The sequence below is a fragment of the Grus americana genome, chromosome 3 (assembly GCF_028858705.1).
Source record: "Grus americana isolate bGruAme1 chromosome 3, bGruAme1.mat, whole genome shotgun sequence".
Taxonomy (NCBI): Eukaryota; Metazoa; Chordata; class Aves; order Gruiformes; family Gruidae; genus Grus; species Grus americana.
The window spans coordinates 122,303,486-122,330,716 of NC_072854.1; the positions used below are offsets into that span (position 1 = coordinate 122,303,486).

Genomic DNA, 27,231 nt, shown 5'->3' on the forward strand with positions numbered 1-27,231 from the left:
ATTTTGAGGTCCCAGAAGAAGCTTCAGAAGCCTGGTTCTTATTTGTCCTAATCAATATCTCTTTGGACAATACAAAGGATAATTTTTCTCAGCAGTGTAATGGATTCCAGCTTAAGTAAGAATCAGCATGAGAGGTTTTGATACTGAATTTGAACTTGATTCTGTACAGAGTTCAAATTTGGTATCAAAACTATCAAGATTTGCATATAAATTTGGCTGTGAATTTCCCCATGCTGGACATGCTTCACTTGAAACCATATTCCTGTAGACCTTGGTTTCATTTAAAGGGGAGGAAAAACCCCTGAAATCTTTGAGAGGGAAAGCCAAGGGTCTCTGAAACTAGTCTTTGAACTTGTACCTGCAATGAATGTGGTGCAAAACTTAATTCTTCTAATAAAATTTTATCCTGATAGAGGGAAACTAAGCTGATCTGTTCTTCAAACTCCCCCACAGAAACTACTCGTCTGATATCACACAGAAGATGAACATAAGCCAAAATTTCCTGGTCAAGAGTCTACTTATCTCACAGGTAAGAGCAAAACTCCAAAGGATTCCCGCTGTTTGGGGAAAATGCAGACTCAGTTCTGGAACTCTTGGCTTGGCTTTGGCTTCAAGTATTAATGCAAATATTGTATTAAGAAAGAAATGAAGCGGGGAAGGGCTCTTGGAGTTAGTGCTGGGTGGCAAGAAAAGTAAGCCAGAGCAGAATGATAAATAATGTGTTAGTCTCTGAAAGGAGAGGTGTTGTCCTGTTCCTGACACTTGCAATGTCAAGAAGATTCATAGACTCATAGAATGGTTTGGGTGGGAAGGGACCTTAAAGCCCATCTAGTTCCAACCCCTACCATGGGCAGGGACACCCTCCCATTAGACCAGGTTGCCCAACAAACCTGGCCTTGAATGCTTCCAGGAATGGGGCCTCTACAACCTCTCTGGGCAACCTGTTCCAGTGCCTCACCACCCTCACAGTAAGGAATTTCTTCCTAATATGTAATCTAAGTCTAAGATGTTTTACTGGTTTGACTTTGTGTTGAACACAGAACAGTTACTTAGTAAGTGGTTTTATAGGGAATTTCACCTATGTTACAATAAATTGAGTTTGAAGATAACATATCTCTTATGCTTTTACGCTTTTTGGATGATAACTGTGAAAAATTACCTAGTGAAGGTTAGCAAACTGTACCTGTGGCTGTTTTCTCATGACCTTTGAGTGATAAAGTTTACTATCTTGGATCATGATGCGTTGTCAAATGACAGGTTTGCCTGTCTGGCCAACAAAAAGTAATTGAGGAGTGTTACAGTTTTACAATCTGTGTTTCACAAAATCTGTAGCTTTTTGAGCTGTTAGACCTGAACAATATAGGTCAACATTGACAGAATAAGGTTGGCTCTCATTTTTCTTCAGTTTTTGACTACTTGTGTGTGTGCCTTGTGCCTAAAAGCATTATATAGGAAGCACATAATTTCCTGGAGATACTGCTATTATAATTTTGCTTACAGCCCGAGTTAAGATTTTTGGTCTTATGGTACAGTAATTTTTTGTGTGGTTGCTGTTCTAAAATCTGCATCTTGAATCCCAGATCTGCATGAATTTAAACAAGTAATTTGATAGACTCCTGTAAGTGGGGAATTAAGAAATCCCTACCAGCTGGAACTGCTTAATAGTGGAAGCTTTGCTGACCTTAGGTTAGCTGTCCACAAGCCGTTTATTTTTGTAGGTATGGAGCCAAGTTATGGAGCAGCAAAATTGCTTCTCCTGCTCTGTTTCTCACCCCTTCCCCTTCAGTAGTGGTTTCATTTGTTGCGCCCACATTGTGTCCTGAAACACATGAGTAATTGCAAAAAAATTATATTGTTTTGTGGATTTGTTTTTTTAAATATGCTTAGGTGTTGGGGCAGCAGTATCTGTGTAAAGAGATCCTTATGGCTGAGTTTCCCTGAAGCTGTTCAATACCTGCTGACTCTAGCTTGGTGATTTTTAGATAGCTTCATCTTCAGATATCTTCATCTGCATGAAATGTCTTATCTTGCCACTTTGAATTTGTATTAGTCTAATAATAAATGTGTAGTGAAGTATAAAATCTAAGACAGGCTGGCTTATATCTGTTGCACTTTTCCAGGTAAGCTATGTCTAGAAAAAGGAAACATTAAAGAGAAAAGTCTGCTTTGGCTAGAGAAGAGGACTTATTTAAACTCCTCTGGGGAAAGAGACTTAACAGTGGCACCAAACAAAAAAAGCGTGTTGTTTGGAAAAGACTTTGTATGTGGTACTATACTATCTAATATAGTGTTCAAAATGTTCCTGTTTGAATTACACTCTGACCTTAGGTTTCAGAGCTTGAATGAGAATTGCAGATGAGGAGGGAGAGATGAGATTTTTTTTTTTACTTGGTGAACTGCCACTTCTCTGTGCTTTAGGACATTGTCATGGATCTCAGAAGTATGTTCTTCAGAAGTCTACTTCAGTGTCCTTCTTTCCATATGCTCCATTGAAACTGGGTAGATGTAATTGACTTTCAAGCCCTGTTTGCTTTTTATAGGGTACAGAAGCCACTGTCAGGAAACAGGCTGTGATACCATGCTAGTGGCCAAAGGACAGCTAATTACTCAGAACTTTCTGTAAAAAAAAAAAAAGATGAGGTTTCTCAACTTTTCCAGAAATTTGGCTTGTACAGATGGACTTCTCATGGAAGTCTTGCATGGTGTTCTGCACTAGTAAAAGGTAATTAGGGAACATTTTAGATGTGTTCATTTCTTGCTGACTGGAAAACAGAGACTTGGGTATCAAAGGCATTTGTCTAAGGTACGTGGTGGCTGTCTATTTTGGGCAAACAATTTGGTAAATGGATTTCACTAACCCCAGAACAATACAAGCACTGAAAATCCTATGCTTCCATATACTGGAGAAGAGAGATATGTATTTATACTATAGCAGTAAGATATTTCATGGTAGAATACAAAGGGGAAAAAACCCTTCATTTGGGGTGTTGGATGAACTGAAAGACCTTAAGAGGAAAATCTGTTTTTCAAGTTAGATGTAGTATAACTGTAGTAGCATAGTTGAGATGAGACTGGTGTTCAATATGCATAAATTAGTAGAAAAGGTGTTAAATGAGCTGCAAAAATTAGGAATGATGGAACTAGTGTGGGAACCAAATGCTTCTCCTTCGCATGAAGTGCCTGAACTCCTTGGTACAGATTCTGTGTAAACATGTTAAGGGCAAATGAAGCAATTATAATATCAGAGGAATTATGGACCAAGATTCTGAAATAAATGAAATGCTTAAATATACGCAAGAAATGAAAATATTGTTATATTAACCCTGGTCTTTAGCAGAGCACATACTAGACTGAAGTAGCTTTGTGAAGGAAAACATTTGTGGGAGAAAAATATGTAAAGGACAAAGTTTAAGCTTATACCTTGTGTTTGAATGTTTTGGTGCAAAATAAATGAAAGCTAGATTTTTTTTTGAAAAAAATGTTTTATTGTGTTAGGGAAGGACTTTTTTCAGCTTATGCTTGATATTAGGAAAAGGCCTTTACAAAATACTACAGTACACTTTTTCCAGCCTGCAGTTATCATGGATTTTCTTAAATTAAAAAAAAACACAACCAAACAACAAAAAACCTCAACGTGAAGTAATGCTGAGGGATTTGCTAGCGTATTATTTTACTCTGAGGCAGGATCAATTTTACCTGTTATTCAAGACAGAAGTTTGTCTGGCTTCCCTTTAAAAAACATTATGATAAAAGCCCTAAGTCTTCCTGCTTGCATCTGTTCACATGGTTGACTATCTTTACTTTCTATGCAGAAATCAAGCCCATTATTTCTTGTCTTCTTTATGTTGAATAATCAGAGAATCTTTGTGGCAGCCTTTCATATAGTGGAAGATTGCTACATTGTCTCCTCAAATGTGCTTTATTTCACAAAACAGCTTTGCTAAAGACAGCCAGGTAGAGCACAAATAGAAAAACACAATGTAGGAAAGACGAAGATGATCCTCAGAGCCAAACCCAAATGCCAGTGCAGAAACCCTCCCCATGTCTGCTTCTCAAATCTTTCCTCCCTGATGCAAGAGTCTTTCCTTCAAAATATCCCCTTAAAGGACAGGAATAATTTTGTGGCTTTGCAGCACTGTCCCTATTGCTAAAGGGTACAGTTTCCTCCACAATGTGTGTGTGGTTTTTTTTTAAAGTTTGTAGCAAGTGGCTTTTTGCTGTGGTCTGCATTGGACAGGATACAATCCTATGCGTATTTCTTTTCCACATTACTGAGAGGAGGGACTAGATAAGTTGTTTCATGAACTACTCTGTCAAATAGCTTGAGAGACACCTAGCCTCCCATAAGACTTTGCACATTTGAATCTCATCTATCAAAGGAAAGTCTGATATTTTCTAGGATGCCACAATTTGTGGAAATGAATGAGCTTAATTAAGCTCATGGGAAGCTCTCACAAATGGCTAGAGATAAATATCAAATGGGGTCAATACACTGTCATGAGACTTTTGGCTTGTTACTGGATGTTCCCATCCCTTTGGGATGGCCTAGAGGGCAAGGACTTCTGAGAAGATTGGGGTCGGCCATGATTAAAGCTATATTTAGAAACTTTTTTAATTGCATAGACTTCAGGCACATTAGAGCTGGCTGATTTTTTTTTATGGAACAGTTTTCTGTTAGAAAATGCAGTTTAGTGGAAATCAGAATGTTTCATGGGACTATGTCAATCTGACTAGCTTTTGACAGGAAGAGAGGAAATTAACTCAATTTTTCAGTGTTTTAGTTTATGAGAAAGTTCAGTAAAGCATATGTTGTTCAAATGACACAATTTGATGTGTTTCATGCTGAAACTCAAAGCAGAATGAGAGTAATCATACTAATCTACCAAAACATGAGTTCAAGTGTGTAATAAGTAACTTATCTACTATACAATAATTTGTTGTCAATGATTCATATTAAAATGGAACATGTAGCCACAGAATTTTTCCCCAAGTTTCACTTCCATAGAATATTACTTGGGTTTTTATTCTAGGTTGGAACAAAAGAAAAATTGAAAATGTTGTGATTTCTTGTAAAATAAAAGTTCTGCTCAGCTTAGGGGGCACCTGGCAGAATAAAACCAAACCCTGATATAAATCAAATCTATTGGTGGGAAAAGGTATTGAGCCTGGAAAGAAAGTGATGGGGCCGGATTTTGCTACAGGTTACACTGAAACATTGAAAAGTACTTACTGAACACAAAAAGTGACCAACCTGGTAGAAATCAGAGGGCAGGGAAAAAGACACTGTGGGAACAAGGGGACTAGAGAAAATAACTGGGAACCCCCACCTCAGGGAGAACCTGGCCTGCTGTTTCTGATGGGTGGCTAGAAAATCAGGAGCAGGCACTGAGACATGAGGAAATGGCAATATAATGGTCCTGGATGTAGCCCAACATTTTGATATAGATAAATCCCACCAAGAAATTCCTCTTGAGTAAATTTACAACTCTTGTACTTATAACTTGCCTGACTGCATTTGAGAAATGTTCACTGGGGTGATGGGATCAGCTCCCCGATTTACTGTTGCAACTTGCCAGCTAATACAGCGGGTTAACTGGCAACACATGCTCATTTGCAATTCTTCACTGGGGAGAGAAGGGTGCTTGCTGCCTATCAACTTTCCGTTTACTTTAAACGGTAGGTGAACTGTTTAAGACTAAACACCAAAAGACTAGTTGATGATTATAGTGCTAGAAACACAGAAAAGTGAAGTGTAAAAACATAACAAGATGTGTGAGAGTGTCTTGCATTAGTGTCTTGTTTTAGCTTGTACTTGGGATTTCCCTGGAGGTATTTGTTACAAACAGCTAAGGATCTGCCTGCTAGTGCTGCTGCTTGAGAAAAATTCCATGTCTAGGTTTGATTCCTGGTTGGATTCAGTGGCTGCTTTAGAATTTGCATAGCATGTTACAGTTTTGGACACTTGTGGTCTTGTTTCTAGCTGTTTGGCGTAAGGGAGGGCGTGAATGCGATATACCCAGGCTGGCTTGGAAGTGGCTCACGCTGTGCCCACACAGGCTAAGTGCAAGGAAGATCCTGCAGTGTGGATGCTTCTGCCTTCATTCTTCCAAAAAATCAGCTGCATTGCAGTTACAGATTTAGTTTAATATTTTGTAAGCTATCAGAAGATGTATTTTTAGCCTTATGGCTTATTTTTGTTTCCCTTTCTTAGCAGTGTGTTTGTGTTGCATTCATGGCTTGAGCATTTTCAAGTGACTTGCCAACAGTGACTAATGCTGTCAAGTATAGTTTGGAGCTCCAGAATCCCAGCTGTTCTGCAGATCAACTATATAGTGGTGGCCATAGAAGTAATAGCACAGAAATAAAATAGACTTAGTTTGCTTATTTACTACTTTCACAACTTTTTGCTTTTGTGCAAATGATAAAGTGTTCTGGTGACTCTTTTTTCTGAAACGTGCAGAAAATGCAAACAAAATCTACTCTTGCAGCACACTCCTTGATAACTAGCATGGACCAGCCATATGTGTAGCTGTGTCAGCAGTGGCAAATTGTGAACTCTGGTATTTCCATTTGCAAATTTACCTCTCAAGCTGTGCTCCCCCTTCCCAGAGTAGTTCCAGGTTAGTAACCTTGCTGCTGCTGCCGCATCTGGGAGAGCGACAGAGCCTCAGCCAATGTTTCTTGTTTCTGCCTTGGTAATTATCAGCTCTTCATACATCTCGCTGAGAAGCAGAACCACGCTCTGGACCCACAAGTTAAAATCCTTAAGTGGTACTGTTGATGGAGGAATAATTGTTTTTTGCATTACATGGGCACACAGGAGGCTTTTTCTTGGTACGTTTTTCACATCAAAAATACATAGGAAAATGATAAAACACAACTTAATATATGCTAGTGTGCCCTATCTTGGGGGATGAATATGTCATTCCATATGCTGTAGCTAAACATAAATGAACTGTTATTAATGATTGCCATAATGTTTTCTAGCAGCTAGCTGGCTGTGATTCTAGGAATTTTTTCCACTGTGTTTTGAAGGGTTAGGTTATTTAAACTTACTATCAAATAGAATCAGATCAAAGTGAGCTAATTTTTCTTAAACACTAATCATTTTAAGGCTATTGAACTAAATATAGAGGCAGTTCATTAAATCATTAAAACAGCCTGCAATAATGCTCACAAAGTCATTATAGTGCTATTCCCTAGCCAGAGAGGTGGTGTTGCCTTAAGCACAGTTTAATCAAATTAGATGGTGGGCTATGTCCTGGGGTTTCTCCTATTGATATTCATTAAAAATACATGATTTATCACTAATCTCTGTAAGGTATATCCTACTCCTCCAAATGAATTTTGTAAATGTCAGGGGGAAGAAAACAGAATAGTTTATTGTTATAAGAATTTAAGTGTAGTGTGATCACACTTACATTATATACTATGTAATTTAGTGATAGATGATAATTTTAATGTGCCTTTAAAATTTTTGCCCTTAGTTAAAAAGTTAACAAAAGTGGAAAACCCTTAGGAGTAACTACTTTATATTTTAGTACTGTACAGGCATATGAATTGGCTTTAGAATTAATTATTTTGTAGATCATCATACAGTTTGCTCTTATAGATTGTCTATAAAATTTCGCTGTTTAATGTCATGTACTCCTTTTGGTACAATTTTCCATTTTTTTTTCTTTTTATTTGGAACACTTCAGTGTTGTAACTCCCCTGTCCTTCCTCCTTCACTCCTTTGATATTTTTAAAAAAGTATTTTCTTGTTTTAAATTGGGAGGAAACATTAATGAGAAGACCGCACACAAACATTCCCCTCTGTGCTGTCACCACTACTTCTTTTTTGGTGATACTTTCTTCATTTATATAATGCTTTTTAATCATGCAACACTCCACAAATGGGGTAGATTGATTATGTCACCTAACACCTAAGCATGCAGCTGATTAATGGTGCAGAGTGAGGTTTTAGCACACTTCAGACCAGGAAGAAAAACACTTCTGGTTACAATGGTAATTTGGAAACAATACAAGCTAATTACTCAGACTGGAATTTGCTTGAATTATCCTGACTCTTGTTAAGTGCCCTGTAAACTTAATCACTTTGGTTTTGTTGCTTATGAATCTTTGATAGTACTTGGAACCTCAGCTGAACACCCCCCCGTGATACCTCTGTTGTTCTGAGAATTTCTTGGTATTGCGTTGAGTCACTTCTGCTACAGGAAAAAGCCACGTACTGAACTTAGTTGTGTCTGCCTGCAGTGCTTATCCAGGATCAGGGTTCACTGGGGTCAGTTAAAAAAATGCAAGCTATAACATTTCTAGAGGATGTGGATCAAGTTCAGTGTCCCAAAAATCTTCTATCAAAGCTCAGAGCTCGCCCAGTGCTGCTTAGCTATGCCAACACAGATTAGTAAGAAACTATTTACTTGATTGTTGGGTATTAATCATGTTACCACGGAATTGCTACTTCATTGAGACTGACTTGAATATAAAAGGTAATAGTTTTGTTGTAATTACCGAGGTGGTGTTGTAATTACCGAGATATTCACATAACAATCCTTGCACTAGGAACTTCAGATGTGGTTTTAAAACACCATCCCACTTGCATTTGTCAGATGCGCCAAAAGCTATTCTCAATTACACTGAGGTAAATTTGAACAGATTGCTGTCACTGGCTCAGTTGTTGATTTACACTGGCATGTCTGAAAGAAGAGCTTATTTCTGTACACTTTAGAAACTGAAAACATTCTTCAAGGCAAATAATTATTCTGCTGGACACTTGAATACAGGTGGCTTCAGTTTCATTGGGCTGTAGCTAAATCTAACTGTGATTCCAGACCAGTTGAAGCCACTCTAGGTTGGTGCTGTTGAAGTTCCACCTTGACTCCCTTATGCTGGCACAGGAGTTTGTCTCATGCTAACATAAGCAGGTTCGAGAACCTAAACCTGCAGAAAAGCATTTATGTTGGCAGCTGAATGCAAGATATCTTACTGTGGGATTTGACAAATGACAGTTGTAGGTGCGAGGAGAACAACAGGGATGTACAATGTGGTGAGGAAGAAGGTAGACCAGAGCAGTGCTAACCGAGAGGGTCTGGAAAGGTCACAGAGCTGTAGTCCGAGTTAAGGAACAGCAGTGCTTTTTCTCATGATCTTATTTCCATCCATGTGTGGGGTTTTTTGTTTTTGTTTTTTTCATACTGAAGCACCAGTTCCTGGAACAGTGAAGTTTCTGAAAAATCAAAACTTGTTCTAATCTTTCTAGCCCTGCTGGTGTTGTGAAGGAAAGCTTGAAAACATGTCCTAAACACAATGTGGCTCCATTGACTAAGACGTTCACAAGAGTTCAAAGGGTACAGATCAAGTAGAAAAGATACCTTCTTTTCTTAACTGACTGCTAATGTCATGCTTTTTAAACCGATCCCCTAATAATTTTTGGAATGTGAGTTGTGATTATTCTTTTTAAGCATCCTGGGCTGGCTAAATTGGAGTAGAAGTAACCACAGAGGTAGCTGAATGACACAAAAGATTTGTATCGCTGTGGGTGCTGCTCCTGCAGGGTGCAGCATGTGTGTGAGTAGCTCTGGCTGCAGCAACCCCAGTGGAGCTTTAGTGTAGGTCTGGCAATCAGCCCACAAGCCTTAATCCTGCGAATATACATCACACGCTTCATTTTATACTCGTGAGAAGCCCAACCTAAATGAAATCCTATTAAATTGTGGGTCTAGAGCTAATTAAACATCTGCCTTTCAGTGATTTTTTTTTAGTGGGATTATGTATAGTGTATAGGTAAGTACACATATGTAGGATTGGTTCTGTTTTTAAGTACAATAGATAAAACATTTGTGGTTTTTTGCTACAACAGATCAGCATAATAAAATGCTGATGGAAGACAGTATCTGATTTATCTAGTTTTACTTCTGTTTTAAAACTTTTCAAAGCAGAGTGTGAGGTACAATAGGGCAGCTGGCTATTATCCATAGGCTCTTCAGCTCCAAAGCCTTTAAGGTGAGAACACGAACAAGACTATGCCTTAATTATTGGCAACAACTAGCTTTGCTTTTCAAAGTAATAAATGGGGGTCCTTACAAAGTCTCTTCTTAAGTAGCTAAATGCATAATCCACCTGGGATATTGTTTTAAAATTCATTTCATCTTCAGTAATTTGATCAGAGAAAGAGTTGTATTGGTCATTTCTCTTGTGTAAGAACTGTGTCGCACCTAGGGGCAAGGAACATTTATTTTCATGATTAATACCTGTGAGTTTCATGGCCTAATAAGAAAGCCCTAGATGTATTTGAATTGAAATTGCCATTTCCCCCCCGCCCCCTTTCATTCAATTCATGTAAACACTTTTGACTACTATCCTTTTCCATTTGGGTGCGAAGATCCTATATTACCTGCTGACACACTGGCAATAATATTTGTCTGTATATGTAGTTGCAATATTAAGGTACATGAGTTCCAAAATAAGTAATTTTAGGTGGACACTTGTGTGCATTTGTGTAATTTAATACATTTCTCAAAGATGAATAGCCCCAGAATTGTGAAAATGAAAGGTAATGAAATATTTTGCCCTACTTTCCCTGGCATCCATCTAACCTGACCAAGAAATCTAGTGGTAGGTTTTGCACTGCTACCGTAAGTCTATCGGTCTTTTCATTACAACCTCCTATTTGTCTGAAGTTCAGTCTGAAATGTGTATTACCAAAAACAAATGGAGGAAAAATCACCTTGGAAATGGTGCGGGTAGGCATGTAATCTTGTGTAATACCTTGTCTTGAAAGTATTTTGAATGGATTTTAAATGTCCCAGTGTTCCCCCTGCCTCTGTGTAAAGGCAGCATTAGTGTACTTCATAATATCTCACTGCAATGTCCTCTTGCCTTTCTTTTATGCTGAGTTGTAGCTCACAAACTGTAGCACTAAACCGAAGATCCTTGGGATGGAGGGCATGTCTTAATTTCCTCAAACCCTTCTAGCCTTATGGCTTTGCATAAACGCTAAAACATTCATGCTTTATTTGCTGGTGTGTTTCACATTTGTTTTACTTCCCCTTTCCCTCTCCAGCAAAATCACTCACTGAAAGTGCAGCTTGTTGGCTTCTTGGGTGAGGCACAAAGTGAAGGGAATGTGTTGGGGTAGAGGAGAAGGACATGGAGCCCTTGTTATGATAACCAGGAAAAGGCTGAAGGATAGGTTCACTGGTTGTTAGAGCTACCAGGATCATTAAATATTTATCCTATGGTGCCCAGAAGCCCAAGCAGCTAGCCAGAAGTCTACTGTGTTAGGCAATTAAAGAATACAGAACAATAAAATAGCTGATAGCTTGATGAGCTGGCAGCCTGACCTGTGCTGCTATGTAATGTAGTGTTGATTTTTTTATTTTTTTCTCGGTTGCTTGGTTTTGTATTGGCATGGTTTTCTATGATGCATTTGTCTTTCTGTCTTAGCCTCTGTGGTGGTGAATGTCATCTTCAAAAATAAGAAGTGATTGTGCTTGTTCAGAAGGGACACCCTGGGAGAGGCTTTAAAGAGCTAGCGGTAGCCCACCTCATTCAGCTCACCTAGGTGTTAGTGTGGTAATCTGCTTGCCAGCTCAAAAACTGAGGGTCAGAATGCTGGTGAGCAGCCTTGGATGGGACTATATGGCATGGTTCAGTGCCTTGTAGAAAGACCTGAGCTAACTTTGAGTAACTAACGTAGCCATCAGAAGACAATCTGTGTTAGACAGTTTCTCAGTTACCAGGCACTCGGTGAGGAGCAGGCTGTGACAATGCAGCTGTATTTTCACCTTGGATAGAGGCATCCTGCTGGGCAGTATACATCTTCTCTCTGGACTGAAGGTAGTTGGCTCCTGTTTGTGGCAAACACCATTAACTTTAAGATGCTGAGCCTGGTTAAATGAAGCAAGTGTTATATTAAAACATAATTGAGCTAAATCACTCCAGTGCAAGCTATGATTCACAAGATATAGCATATCTATTGTGGATGTTTATCTCAGCATAGCTCTGCCACTACGAAAACAATGCTGGCAGAGATGGTGCCCCTTGTTTTCATTTGAGATGCTGCTGTTACAATTCATTTGAAGGCTTAATTTTTCCCTGTGCAGAAGAGGAAGCGCTTTAAAGACTGTGGTTGTTTATACTTACTGTGTCCCAAAAGAAGGATAGAGCAGCAGAGAAGCAGAAGCTTTATCTTACCAGAGAAGAGGAAGTAGTAATCTTGGGAGGGTCTCTGAGGACTTTTGCCATGAGGTCAAGACCTGAGACTGGAAGTTTAGGGTAGGGCGGAGTTCCCCTCTTGTCTCAGCACATGAAACCTGCTTCTTGTGACCTATCACGCAAGCATGGTCTGCTACTTGCTTTTCCCCCCAAAAAAGCTTCTGCAAATAGAATAAAACATTCTTTCATGATGGTGCAAAAAGTATAAGAATTTAACAAACTTACTCTAGTTAACAACTTGTGTGGCAGACTTACCATCCACACCCCACCCCCCCAAAATAAAGACTGGTGTTTCTACTAATTACATGATGATTAGTTTTCAGCAGGATAAATTAGCCCCTGCTGAGCTCCAGGCTGCCACAGCTAGTCTGTTACCTATGCCTGAATTCAATACTTTAAAGCTTATTTTAATATTTTTTCACAAGTAGTACCTGTCTGAAGGCTCTTAGACGTGACTATAGACATAATTTCAGTAGAATGACAGCTTGCTGGGCAAGTATGAATAACTTTCTGTTGTATTTGGGAGATAGAAAGTAAGCATGCTTACTGAATTTTCTTATTGTATTTCTCTAAGGGTTGTAATATCATGTGTGTCTGTGCACATCTGAATGCATAAACATATAAAGCAAGCTCCTCTTAAAGTATCTGCTTATTTGATTGGTAAATGAGATATTTCCCTATGAATTTGATATTGTCCTGACTTTATTCTCCAGGGGATTTTGAAAGTGTCCAGATATTCATGATATTGTTTTTTTGTTTCACTAATTCAGCTGGACCAAGTGTTTTATCACATCCCACATTGATGTGTGCATCTGATAATTATGGTGTGTGTGAACATATTTGCCATTTCAGTGAGAAAGATACAAGCATAGCTATGCTATGTGAATGAGAACTTATCTCTTCAAAGCACTACTTAGGAGCGTGTGATTTGGCAAAGGAAATAACTTTATGTAACAGTGGTGTCTGATTTTTAGTTCTGGTTGCTATCTTTTCAGACTAGGTTTTGGCTATTGCACATTTTTGTTCCCTTCTTTCATCCGTTGTTCTTTCTATCATTAGTTGTTGGGAGAGCAGCACTGGGACTGATGTGCATCTAGAGGAATCATTTGCACTGGGCTGCTCTCAATGCCTTTCCAGATGTTCCCTGGTCTGGAATGACTTCCCTATCATTGCTGTTCGTAACTTACCGATTTGGCTTGACCTTTTGATACGCGTGGGGTATGGTGACACTGTGGTAGAGCTGAATTCTCTTTTCTTGGTAACTGAAAATTTATTTTCTGAATCTATGCTGCTTGGTACACCATGCCTACAGAAACTTTTCTTATGGTGACTATTGTGGTCATGAAAGACTACTTGTCTAGTTCTCAGAAGTCAGAGTAGTTGTTTACAGTAATGACGACATTTAAATAAGATGGGGGTCAGTAGTTCCATTTCTGTTTTACTTCATGGTCTCTAAGGAGTCCTTTCTATGTTCACTGCTACTTTTTGTTGCTTTGTTTGCACTTTTTCCTGTGTCTTATCTTTATTCATGACAATGTTGATATCATTTGATGGGCTTGGCTGGCATACAGCATCTGTTACTTTCCACACTCAGGCTTCTACTCCAGACGGGCAGAGAGAAGGGGATTCCTTCTTTTTAATGACCTGTGGCTCGTGATTTGACTGCCTTATATGCAACTTCACGCCTGCTCATTTCACACAGTATTTACGCTGTTCCTGGAAAGCACATTCTGAGTTACTGTCTCTTTGAGTAGCCATCCTGAGAGAAGGATTCACACGCACATTTGTAAAACACTTAATCCTGTAGGGCTTGTTCTTGTATTCTTTTTGTCCCAGCCTTGAGTGTGGCATACAAAGCATTCTGTGCCTATTACTGTCTCACTGCTATTTTCTATGTTTCTGTTAGTTTGAACACCTTGTTTATGTTCTGTATCTTCACGCTGCTGTCAGAAGCTAAGTGTGATCCTCTTAGTCATGTTTTATTGCTTATATTTTAAAGCTATAGCATAGAAATTCTTATATCACGTGGTGAAAGTATTTTGGGTACCTATTTCCATTTAATTGTATGTGATGGGAATGGAAAAATAAGTTCTTGTGTATCGATGTTGAGTTGTATTGACCTGCCATGACAGCGCATGTGAACCCTGGCTAAGTCCAGGTCGTAAGCTTCTAAAAGTGTCCTTTTGTGACTTCTCTGGTTCCTTCTTCCGCTCCTGGACTACAAGTAGTAGCCAAACTTTTCACATTGAAGAAGTGCTGCAGCAGTTAGCCATTCGATTTGGATGGATGCTTTTTCCGACTTCGGTACTGTCCGGCTCTTGAGGGTGAGAGCCTGCATTCTGCTTCACTGAAGACCCCCTTTCATGTGGCAGTGTCCCAAGGTTGGTCTCCTTGTTCACCAGCTCCTTAGGAAGGCTGTGCTGCACTGAATTAATGTCTGTATTGCGGGTTTGTCCGCTGTTCACACCAGTAGTTTGTATCTGAGAGGCTCAAAATAAATGGTGTCAACAAACCCTAATAACCTCTGACCTCAGCTGCATTTTTAGCTGTGGTATCTTCTGAGTTGCTTTTCAGGTTCAGCTTATACCTCCTGCAATAAAAGCATGGATGGGCTCTGTGTGGTTTTGCAGCTGTTTCCAGTTTCAACTTGTTTAACTTTACCATGTTGATGCTTTCTAGCAAACACCTGAAGATACAGCTATGTTCTGCCACCTCTTCTGCCATGCTGTCTCCTGTGCCCAGGCACCAGAATATCATCAATTTTGATTCTGAATCTCGGAAGTCCTGTTGGTTGCTTTTGCTGATGTCATTAATATTCCTTTGTAGCAGGTTGGGTCCCACATAGTGTTCTCTGCCATCTGCATCCACCTGCTGGTGTTTCACCATGCAGCAAGGTAACTGCTATTCTTCCACATAACTTGTGCCTCTATCTGTCTTCACCAATGAGCACTGTGACTGTTTGCTCCTGCCAAGTCAGGTAGTATTTCTTGATGAATGTTTTCCAAAGGCTTTGCAAAATTTCTGTGTCTATGCAAAAGTGCAATTTACCTAGCTTTTCAACAGCCTCCATGCTGCTTATCCAGCTTGTGAGTTCTGTGGCTGCAGCAGTGATGCTTTCTTCAGCATTCATCTTATTGCTCCCATTAGAGAAAAATAATGTGATGGGTACTTGGTGAAGCAGGTGTTGTATTGGCTAGATTGTTCTAGTTGTTTTCAGGTGTAATGTGCCTGGAAGACACCCAAGTATTTCAGAAATGTTTTGGTAATATTAGAGGGATGTCAATCCTTTCTGAGCTTGGGGCTTTTTTGAGTGTGTGCACGTGCATGGCTGGTAATGTCTTCAAAGATGCTTATATTCCACTTATGCTTGCAAAACCACAGCTGATCTGCTCCCTAAATTTTTTAGGAACCTAAACTTTGACCTATACAGGCCCTTACTATTGGCCTAGTCATGTATTTCCTCTCTAACTCTGTATAGTTTGGTAGCTATACAATGTAGAAATGGGACTTAAGAGGGGATGCTGAGAGAACTGTCCAAACCACCAAGTACTCTGGTGGTTAAGGTGTTCACCTGAGGTATGGGGGACTAAAGTGTGTGTGTCTGCTCAAATTGAGCAGATCAGGATTCTGAATTTCCTAGGGGAGTACTTGAACCGGTAGGTAGCTGATTACCCCAGGGACTTTCCCTTACTTCTTGCTTCCTTGTGTGAGGAAATTGGTCTGATGCTGGAAGGAAGCTCTTTGCCCAAGTGGGCGTGATGGGGGACCATCTTGGTGTAGAGATAGGCAAGATGCTGAAATGCCACCAGTGCCTGTACCAGTTTAAGAGACTGGTTCTGGAGCCTTCCCTCTTTAGGTGTGCCTCTGCTGGTGGAACAGCTTGCATCCAGGCAGCTGTGTGTCTTTGGGTGTTGCAATTGCTGAACAAGGCAAAATCAGAAGGCTTTAAAGAATCTGTAAGAGGACAGACTTTTCCCGAGATGAGTGCTGCTGCATTCGCTCTTTGTTTAGGTGGAACAGTGGCTTCTGTGCTATGGGGTATTTAACCAGGTGTTCTTTCTCCTCGGTCTACTTGCAGATTGAATGGTATGGTCATTGTACTGCTGTGTCACTCCAATTTTTTTGCTTTTGTGGATGCAGTGTTGCTTTCTTCTTTTGCGTAATGCTGAGGAAGTTCTTGTAGCTTAGTACTTTCACTGATGACCTCTGAGCAATTTGTTGCTTTCTTTTTGTGTGCTGTTGTTTTGTCCTTGGCTACTATACTATTTCAGGCTTTACAAATTGCTTAACCTTGCTGGTTTGCATCGTACTAATATCACATATGTCCAAAAGTTAAAAGCAATTGTTTAAAGAGTATTAGGAAAGTCGTAAGGCCTCTGAAAGTAGAAAAAGCCAGAGTCAAAACTGCTTGGAAAACTTTAATCCAGACTTCTTATTAATAACAAGTATGATGCAAGTTTTAATTAAATAGTTACATGGTTTGGATCCTCCTTGCCATTGTACCCATTGAATTCCTTCCTTAAAGGTAGGTAAAATATACACAATAATAATTTTGTAAAAATATAAACACTTTAATTTTGCTGTACTGTTACTACAAGTTGCCTAATAACAGAGTAATTCTGTGGTAAATTCAGGATATTAGTTTTCAATGCTGCATTAATTGGCCTTAATCATGTGAAAGAATGAAAGAACCTAAAGCTTTGAAACCATGCTTTGCTTCCACAGCTCACGAATAAAAGAGAAAACTGATGGTAGGGGTGGAATATTATGTGGTCGTGTAATTAAAGACTGTTTCAGAATGCCCCAAAGGGCTGAACTCAAGGAATTACAGGTAATCTTCATATTAAGGTTCCTTAACCTTTTAAAGCTTAAAGTTGGCAAACTATAAGATTAAACTCATGTAGGTTTTGGTGAATAATTTCCTATGTTTTGAAGACAACAGAAGACATACTCTTTAGGTATGCCCTATGGATATTCACTATTTGCATTAATGGAATAATTGAGGGCTGCAGCAAACTGTCTGACAGCCTGGAAACAGGATGGGAAGCTCTGTTTGCAAGAGTTATGGGTATTTTCTGATGGTACAGGTAAGGCTTAAAGGTATTGAAGTCCATTCCAAAGTCCAGATGGAAAGTGTGTGGGTACTCCACTTCTTAACCAAAGAAAGGATGCTGACAAAAGATGCAGGATACAAGGAGCGTTCCCTTTGTAAGAAGGGTGATCAGCATGTGTTGGCAGCCTCTTCCAGAACTGGGAGGGCTTCTGTTCAAGTGTTTGCCTACCAGATTTCTGGTGAGAGTATCGTTCTCCAGTAGGAACACTGAGAAGAGCTCTTTGTAGATTTTAATCTGCAATTGGGATCTCTCAAGCCAGTGGTTAAAAAATGAAGACAATTGGTTTGAAATTCAAATTAAATTGTTTCTTTTATCTAGATACAGCGGATTCAGTATACCATATCAGTATGACAAAAAAAGAAAGTGAATTATCATGGGCTCTAAAACTATTGTTGGGGTAGGAAAAGATTTGTAGATGGTAGTTAACATACTTTGACAACTGTTTGCCAAAGCCATTCATTACATCTGCCTCTGCATTAGAAAGGGCACAATATTTCATTTTCCATTTCCTTTCACAAATAGAAAATTAATTGCATAGACTTGCAGAAAGTGCAGATATAACTCGTTATGTATTGTTAAGGCTGTCTGTGATAAATTTATCAAGCTTAGACAAAAAGTACTCTGAAATCACAATGGATCCATCTTAATTAATGTTCTTTAAGTGACAGGTACACCTGTTTGGAAATGGGAGGTAAAAGCAGACAAGTTTTCCAGAAGCACAGTAATAGTGGCCTCTGGTTATAGAGGAAGCTGGAAAATTATAAACTATACTTTGATTTGAGCCCTGTTACTACCTTTCAGAAATCAAATTCAAAGTCCTGATTTGCAAATGAATTATTCCAGCACTATCTGTAAAGAAAAAAAAAGGATACTGGACTGTTATGTCCGCAAAATAATGGTTGACTGGTGATGTAATCAAGCAGTTAATGGGTTCACCTTCACCCCATATAAAGTCCATCTCTAAAATACAGTTATGACATTCTGTTTATAGAACTCTCTGGCCATAAAACTATCTTATAATTGTTATCCATTCTTGGTTGTATTTGCTGATGCAGCTTATCTCTGCTGGTGCCATGCTGTGCACTGGACTGGTGCTGTGGAGACATCTTTAATGACAGTAGAAAGCAGAGGGTGAACAGAAGTGGTGACACAGTGTACAAAAAGAAACAGTGAACAGGACAAGGTTAGGGACATGTGGACATGTTACTGTGATGTGCTGAGTTGCCTTGGCAAGAATATACCACAAGACTGAAAGATAAGGAAGAAAATGAGAAGTTCTGCACTTGTGGATGAAGGCAACTGGACTTGCTGATGGACACCTGAGCACTGAGAAGAGTTTTCAACAAGCTTGTATTTCACTCTAGCTTCCTCTAGACTCAGGTCGTACCCTGGCCATAGAATCCGTGGGGGAAGAGGGGCTAACTGACGGGCAACTGGAGGCTCTCGGCCTGAGGCCTCGCTTGGCTGCTTCCCCAGGGCTGAACAAGGTTTGGGTGAAGGGAGAGCATGGTGAGCACCGGAGCGTCCATCACTGTCAACCTGCAGTAAAACACTCTCCACAGAAAGACAGCCTTGATACCTATTTTAAGATCTACGGTTGTTAAATGGTGATTTAGTTGTTATATTGTTATCTGCAGTCTCAGCTGCTACTCGAGCACTAGAAAAGGTTTCAGAGACTGTCTGCTTTTAGAGCTACTTGTTACAGGCTTCACTTTCAGCTGTTAGGTTATAAACAGTTTTAAACTTCTGCTTTTCCTGCGTGCTTTTCAGACACCATCCTCTGACCTACACTTCACCCCTTCCTCTACTCCTTTCTATCACCTCTGAATTTTTGGAGTGCTGAGATCAGCCCTTTATTTTTGCCAGTATTTTTTAGGTTTAAATTCTAACAACAGAAAATAGAACTCAGTTTAATGGAGTTTCTTTCTGTTTTTCTTGATGTGCTTGCCAAGAAACTCAATTAAGCTTTTAAAGAACAGCAACCTGCAAAAGTCAGTATTGGCCTATTTCCTTAGTTGGTTCAAATAGTTCCAGAATTTCTTGAGTTTTTCTGCAAAGCTGTGCAGATGTGAAACATTCCTCCCTCAGCCTGAGCATGTACAGACCTCTTGGTGGTGGAGCATGATGGAATTTGTGTGATGTACAGTAACTCATTCCAGTTGCAAGTGTCATTAACAGCAAAAGTATGTTACAATTTCACCAGACAAGCCTCAAACAGTTGAAACTTCAAAACATAGATGTCTTGTTTTCCTGAAACAGCATCTGTTTTACTCTATTCCTCAGATTCTCGTGGGTTTAGTAACACAGAGATCTGTCTAAATTGGGGAGTTAAACGTAATCTGGTGCAGAACGCCTAGTTGTACTTGGTTTGATCTGTAAGCGAATGTGCAGACTGAAGGAAGAATAGTTTTACATTTACAATGGCACTGCCAGTGATGTCAGTGGAAGGAGTTCACAAAGACTAATTGTCTTAGTGTACTATTTTAGTGATAATCCTATTTCCTCTCTGCTTAGAGCTGACTTACAGCCCTGTTCTGTAGGAAAATATGCCCTCTTTTAGGACCACTGTATATTTCTCTTCCTTTCTTTTCTTTCTTTCCCTGCAGCAGCTCCAAATCCTACTCTTTGCTATTCACTGCTTTAACATTTTATCTGTTACAATGCTCTCAGCAGAACAGCTGATGCTGACCTCTTCTCTGCCATTGTTATGCTTTGGTTCTAACATCCCAAGGTAGGTGAGAGAGTTTTCATTTCTTGGTTGTTATTTGAGATTCTAACTCAGGTAGGTTTCACTGCCTTGGTTAAAACTCTGGGCATGAACTGAAGATTCTCTTTCACAGTTAAATAACAGAAAAAAGTTCAGACATCATAGAATTGAGATGCTGTTCAGGCTCAAAAAGACACGAAGTAGGAAGAATGGAGCTCCTGGCTTTGAATTTAGCACATAAGTGGTGTGTGGGCTTAGATTTATGATGCGTCAGCCTTCTTATTCTCCTACACTTTTCGGTAGTGGTCATGTTACTGCTCTTTTGATTTTATTGATAGAAGAGCTTGAGGTTTAGTCACATGTGACTTTGACCTCTGCTAGTGTCATTCCTAGATTAGATTAGAGATTAGGCTTGTCATCTTTTTTGTTCCATGCTTCTCCTCCTGGCTCCATGTATTTGAGTCTACTGACTGCCAACCTCTTTGAGATCAATTTCAAATCTACTGCACTCAGCAAAGACAAACTTGTAGCTGAATCTGTGTCGTCTGGGCGGTTGCTCCCTTTCAGTCAACAATTACCCAGAATTTTCTGGGATATACATCCCTGTCTATTCCAAAATGCTCAACCCTTTCCCTTTCAGCCACTTAGAAGGCAGTGGAAGGTGAATGGAAAAAAAATAAATGTGAGAGATCCGTGCGGAATTGAATACTTTTGTCAAATGCTATAGAGTTGCTTCTCCATACTGGGTTTCTAAATCAGTTTCCCTAATCTTTGGTTTAAGCCTTTACTTACATCCAAGAAATGAGTTTTCTATGTCAATTACATCATGATAAATCTGAATACCCATTTCTGGTGTCCAGCTTTCAAAACCCTGATTCTTCATAAAGAATATTTAGAAAACAGAAGAGTGATCTGCTTTAGTATGTATGTTTCTGCCTTCTGTTGCTTGCCTTTGTAGATGAAAAATATGGGTTTGGATCATATGTAGTAGATGCAAGGATACAAGGTTAGGTTTATTAACAGGATTGGTATGTATCATACAACAAGGTGAGCTCACATAAGCCATGATTCAGCATAGGTACATGAAACATCTAGATAACCTTAAGCAACAGACTGATTTCAATTAATCCTTATCAGAGTTACACTTGTCAATTTAAGGAGTAGAAGCAACAGCCTGTAACTCATGTGACATAGATTTCATAAAATGAATAATTCATAATTATTAATATTATGCAGAATTTTAAATAGAACAGTGCACAGATACACTCTGGTCTCTTCTCTGTGGATGAAATATTAAATTCTTAGAGTGAACCTTTAATTGCTGGCCCATATCCCACAACAGTCTGAGTGAAACTGAAGAAGAGTCAAATTGTGAATGCTGATTAACTACCTACAGTATAGAATAGGTAGGTTGCTCAAGTACAGTTTTGTTTTCTATTAGTTAACTCATGTCTAAGACATTATCTTAGGGTGGTGTGCATGTATAAATGTGTGAGATGGCATAAAAGTTAAGTTTAAACTTAGTGTGACTTTTTATCCAAATAATTTAACAGCTATAAACCTTTGTATGGAGGTAGAAATGTTGGCACAAAAGCGCCCTGTTTCCACACTGCCCATCTTTATTCCTTCACAGCAATAGCTGAAGGTCCCTTGGCAACACAGAGCTGTGGTGAAGTGCCCTTGCCCAGCTCTCTCTATGCTGGCCAAAGGCAACACTGCCCCCAGCTGCTGATCACAGCTGGAGGCGGCTGGCAGAGCTGTAGAGGCAGCAGAGGCATCTGCACCGTATCATCTGCTTCAAGCAGAAGTAGCCAGTTTTGCTTAACCAGTTCAAACAGCTGGCTTGAACTCACCTGACTGATTTATTTTTTTGTCTGACATGCATTAGAACGTGAACATCTGATCTCTTCTGCTGGCAGAAGAGTGGATGGGGAGGAACAGTTCACAGCAGCACTGTCCTCAGCTGGGTTGTGAAGAATTTGTCTGTCAATGGCCTCGCTATCTTCACAGGGTCTTTTGTGATACAATTAAAGCACTACCTGTTGTGTGTGGACATGGCCGAACACAGAGAAATAGATCTGCATCAGTCATAGTTGCATCTGCAGGGAGAAAGGTATTTCTGCATTGGACAGCTGTACTGTTGTTCAAAAATATCAAGTGAGAGCTCTCTCTCACTCAAAAGTTAACCTTTCCTTCCCACCTCTAGCAACTCTCTGCTTCAAGCTGGTTTTCAGTAGATTATCTGCAGAGTCCCTATGTGAATCCCTTTCTTTTCTGTGGTTAGCTTTTGACTTTACAAATAGCATTGAGAAACAAGCTGTAGTAGTAGAGGGACATGGGAATTTCTTTCTGATGTCCTGGTAGGTTCCAAGTCAGCTTGATACAAGATATACAGAGAACAGAGATGAGTACCAGGCTATGTGTTTTTGCAGTGAGGGAGGAGACAAGATTTCTCAAACTTTTCCCTTCTGAAGACAGCAGGAGAGCGCAATGAGCTTCTAGCTTTGGAAGTTACCAGCTCACCACGATCTGCTTCCCTCTAGAGATGACCAGAATGAAGGGGAAGATTAGTGAAGACTTACTCCAAAGGACAGAGCAAGCTTGCTCTGTGTCACAACCTGTCATGATTCATCCAGCCATGTTTGTTTTCTTCTGTTTCCTAGTATTTCACACTGATTTGTGTTCTGAACTGAATTCAAAACAACTATATTTGATGGGATTGATTATTTATAAGAACTATTTTCTATTCCACAGCTAAAGCTCTGAATGTCAGAAAGTTACTTCTCTTTCATTTTGGAAAGACCATCTTTTTTTTCCAACAGGAAACAAAACTTATGGTACAGAACATATTTCTTGGAACCTTGACTCTGTGCTTTACACAAGAGTTATTTATAAAATACACCAAAATACTAGGTCTAATATAAGCCATGGAGGAAGTTCATGCAGAGCTACTTATTAATTTGACATTTGCGTCAATGCTCAGTGTGCTGCTTTGCTCCACAATATATCAGTGGAGAGGCCGCGTGCTTGTAAGTGTGGTGTGACTTGCACATTCTTAACACTGTTATGTTCACAGCTGGACTGGGGTTGTATATCTGAACCTGGGTTCAGAGAGAATTTTTAACCTTTCTAGGTATGTACCTCCACTGAAGTTATAGTAAAAGGTGGAATAAGACACAGCATTAGTATGCTGGACTGAAAAATAAAATAAATCTATATCAGCATACAGCAGCCACCAGGATAAAGGAAGCTGTGTTCCAGATGGTGCATGCAGCAGCATCCTGTTGTGGAGAGAAGTGGTGACCACACTTCTCTGCCTTTTGGGCTAGCTGCCTTCAAGTATTTTCTGTCAGAATCCATCTTCAAAATGCTTCTTGTCTTCCAGCCTCCTCTGAAGTCTCCTTTGTCTTCAGGTTAGTTATTCTGCACAGAGTTCTCAGAATTTCAGGAAAAACACAAGGGATAGTAGGAAATCCACTGGAACCGAGGAAAGCTGAAATCATGATTTCACAATCTATTTTTGAGAAACTAATTTTAAGGATTTATTCTTACTGTGTGTGTCTGGAACTCAACCCAGCAGGCATAAATGGCATACAAGTAATGAAGAAAAGGTTGTACTCAATGTGCATTTCTTCTTTTATTCTCTTTAAAAAATAGTTGCCGTAACAGATTTTGAAAATCACTTATGACATTGTGGGATGACCTCAGATATTTTTAGTGTCCAGATGTATTTTTCTTTAAAAGCTTAATTTTTCAGACAAGAGATGCTTAGCAGAGTTTTTTTTTCTTAGCTCAGAAAAATGAGACATTCTAAATCACTTATCATTGTGTTCAATTGCTCTTTGTTTTACCTGCTGTTTATAAACTTTGTGTATGTGGTATGGACTGATTGTACCTAACTAGACAATAACATCTTCATTATTAGCTTCGTTATTAGTTTCTTGTGGATGTCACAAAAGCAACAAGTCCTAGGTTACATTGCGGAGGAAGAAGAGGGACTTCCAGGATTGGGCGGGGAGGGGGCGAAGATGAGGGAGGACCTTCTGGGCATGTGGCTGTTTATGTGCGATGCTGATGACAATGGCTTAGTAGCAGAACTGAGGGTGGAGGGGCTGTATGGTAAGGAACAAGGATGAGTAAGTGGGGAGGGGAAGCTGGAAGCTCAGAACAAGGCATTTGAAGGTGATGTGATGAAACAGTGGGGGATGTTAGAGGAATTCAAAGTGCAGAGTAAAATGACTGGGGCAAAAGGCAAGGAATATTACCTTTGTAATTGGTGTGGGGTGGAAAGGATTAAGAGCAGCCTGAAGGGAAAAGGTGGGCAGAAAAGAAGGGTTATTGTGACATGCTGCCTGGAAATAGGTGATGAATGTTTTATTCTCCGAAACCAACTACCTTAGATCCTTAAAGGATGGGAGTCACTTGACTAAATGTGGACACCTGCCTTATAGGTATTGCTACCTCAGTTTATTATCTAAATTTTCTGTGTAGTAAATGGAGGGGGAAAAAATACTTCTAGAGCATACTATGTTTTGTCTTCAATTGGGTCGAGTTACCTTTCCAAGAGGTTTTTTGGTCTCTAAACTAGATCATAACTCCAAGGTGTGTGGGCTATTTACATATATATACCCATAAGCATGTAAGTGTATATCATACACTTTTATGAATACCTGAAGCGTGGTGAGATGAAGCCCTCAGTCCTACCTGTGAAAAGAAGGCAGTATGAATCCTGTGTTAATTAACGCTTGCTCTAGCATCTTTGTACCCTGACTGCAACTCAGAATGTCAGTATGGGCAGAGAGTACTTGTGCCTTGTCTGCCAATAGTGGCATAAAACTCAAACGGTGAGTGTACAGAGCAATGTCTTTTGGGGCCTACCAGCCACTGTCATAAATGGATTGGGTTTCTGAGGGCAAGGCTTTTATGAAACTCCATGATAGTGCTGCAGTTTTTAACTTTTCATTTGGCAGGTCCTGTTACACATGAAAAGTCCTATAAGTTGCTAGTCAATTTATGGTACCAGATTGTTTTGTTTGGCAGTGTTTAAATGTAAGCTGAGTTCTTCTGGAAATAGGATAACAAAACAAAGGTTGCCTAGCACTTTTAAATAGATCCAAATTTCAGCTGAAGTCTGCAGTGTACCTGAAAATCAAAAAGCAAGTGTCTCCGGTTGATAAAACTGAAACCAGAGGAACACAACACTGCAGTGACTGTAATAACATGACTGTATTGTGTAATAACTATAATAGTGACAGATCTGAAAGTGTAACCTTTAATTACTCTCCCTGTTTCTCCAAACTCTTTAGGAAGGAAAAATAACACCTATTTCACACATGTTGTGAAAATTAAATTTCCTAACAGACAAGAGCATAGGAATGTGTCTACAATGTCAAACCAAACTCCCTTCTAACCCAGTGGTTTTGTCTCTAAAGGTGACCAATAGCAGATGCAGAAAGGAGAAAAGATAAAATGTGGCAAGCAGAGTGTGACACCATCTGGATTACGATTTCCTACTTTCAGCAGTCTGCAGATTACGCATTTTCTGAGTTTGCTTTTAAAGCATCTTGTGTAATAGCTCAGAATGGTGCTTTCTCTTATTATTAACGCATTTATTTGCTTTAAGATTGCTTCTGTCCTCTGGCATCCGGGTCTTCCTGTTCAGTTTGGTGTTACGAGCAGTGCATTCCAGTTGACTTGGGAGCCTAACGCCCATTTTCAAAAGTGATATAAGAAACAAGTCTTTTGAGAGTCACTGGCTGTTGTTGATAATGGGAGTTGAGTTCTGTAGAGATTTTGGAAAAATGCTGCCAGAATCTGTGCGGGGTTTTGGAAATGAAGGTAACAAATCAGTCTGACCGTTGTTGTGTGTTTAGAAAAGACAGGAGAAATGGGATATTTTTAATGTGGAGTTATCTAGGATTTAAGCAGAGAATTTGACATGTGGTACTGGAAAGCTGAAATAAGATGGGTGAGTAACTTCTCACCTTTTTTGATGCAGGAGGTGTTTGCAAGTGCCACCTTGCAGAGCTTTCATATCAGAATGTGCAACACCCCTTTGATGTAGAAAAAGGAGTCCTGCTGTCTTGAGGAGAGCAGCAAGGCAGGGGGGCAATCTTATGCTTGGAGCCCCCTCCAACCTGACCTTGAATGTTTCCAGAGATGGGGCATCTACCACCTCTCTGGACAACCTGTTCCAGTGCCTTACTACCTTCAATGTAAAAATATTTCTTCCTTATATCTAGTCTAAATCTACCCTCTTCTAGTTTAAAACAATTACCCCTTATTCTATCACTACAGGCCCTACTAAAAAGTCTGCCCCCATCTTTCTTATAAGCCCCCTTTAAGTATTGAAAGGCTGCAGTAAGGTCTCCCTGGAGCCTTCTCTCCAGCAACTTGTCCTGACCATACTTTTCTGTTTTGCTTTTTTCCTGTTGTTATTGCCTCTAGTAGCAGATATCTGAAATGCTTATGTGTTGGAATACTCTAAGTACCCCTTTTAGATAAGGTATAAGCAAATAGAAACCTGTATCCTCTGTGGCTGGTGCACAAGAGCATAGTACTGGAAGAAGACTTATGTATCAGCCAAAACTCTGGCCTGCTGTGCCTCTGTCACTGTTATACGCAGAAACATTGGTTTCTTAACTTCTGTAGGTGGGTCTTGTTGAAGGGTTGTGTGGGAGTGGGATCCCTGCTGTTCCCCTTTTTGAACTGACTTCTCTCTTAGCACTTGCTAAAAGTAGCACTGAAATCAGTCCAGGCCCCTCAACTTCTCCCAAGGGGGGATGTGGAGAGAGGTGAAAGTGTCTACCACAAATACATAATTTTCTTTTCATTTCATTGTTCCCTCTCCATCTGACTTGGCAGGTGTGCTGAGCGGGAATGGTGTGCAAATTGATCCCGAGGCAATCAATGACACGGCAGCTGGCCAGAACTGAACACCAATGCGTTGATCGCCTCCAAATCAATTCGCACACTGCTCTTGCTCAGGCTACCTGCCATTTCAGAAGGGAGGGATGGAGAAGTGAGAAGAAAATTGCTCAGAAAGTATTCTGGGACCTTTCTAAATAGGCCACTTACTTGCAACCCTTTGTTTCTTGTACGTGCGTTTATACTAGATGTAAGTATGTGATAAGGTTACAATGCAATGCCTTGTTTGACGACTTAGACCCTGCTCAAAGGGACCAGAGCGGG

General features: G+C 39.8%; 1 protein-coding gene across 2 annotated transcripts in view; it reads left to right on the top strand.

Moving 5' to 3' along the window:
* The first annotated feature begins 519 nt into the window (after window positions 1-519).
* Window positions 520-27,231, top strand: part of BCL11A (BCL11 transcription factor A) — a 131,465-nt gene continuing 104,753 nt past the window's right edge. The window contains exon 1 of one of the 2 annotated variants that reach the window (XM_054820482.1): window positions 520-529. The gene's annotated coding sequence lies outside the window, so the exon portion shown is untranslated. Of the gene's footprint in view, window positions 530-23,414; window positions 23,454-27,231 lie in introns of those variants that run through there. The other variant, XM_054820478.1, reaches the window with a different exon arrangement.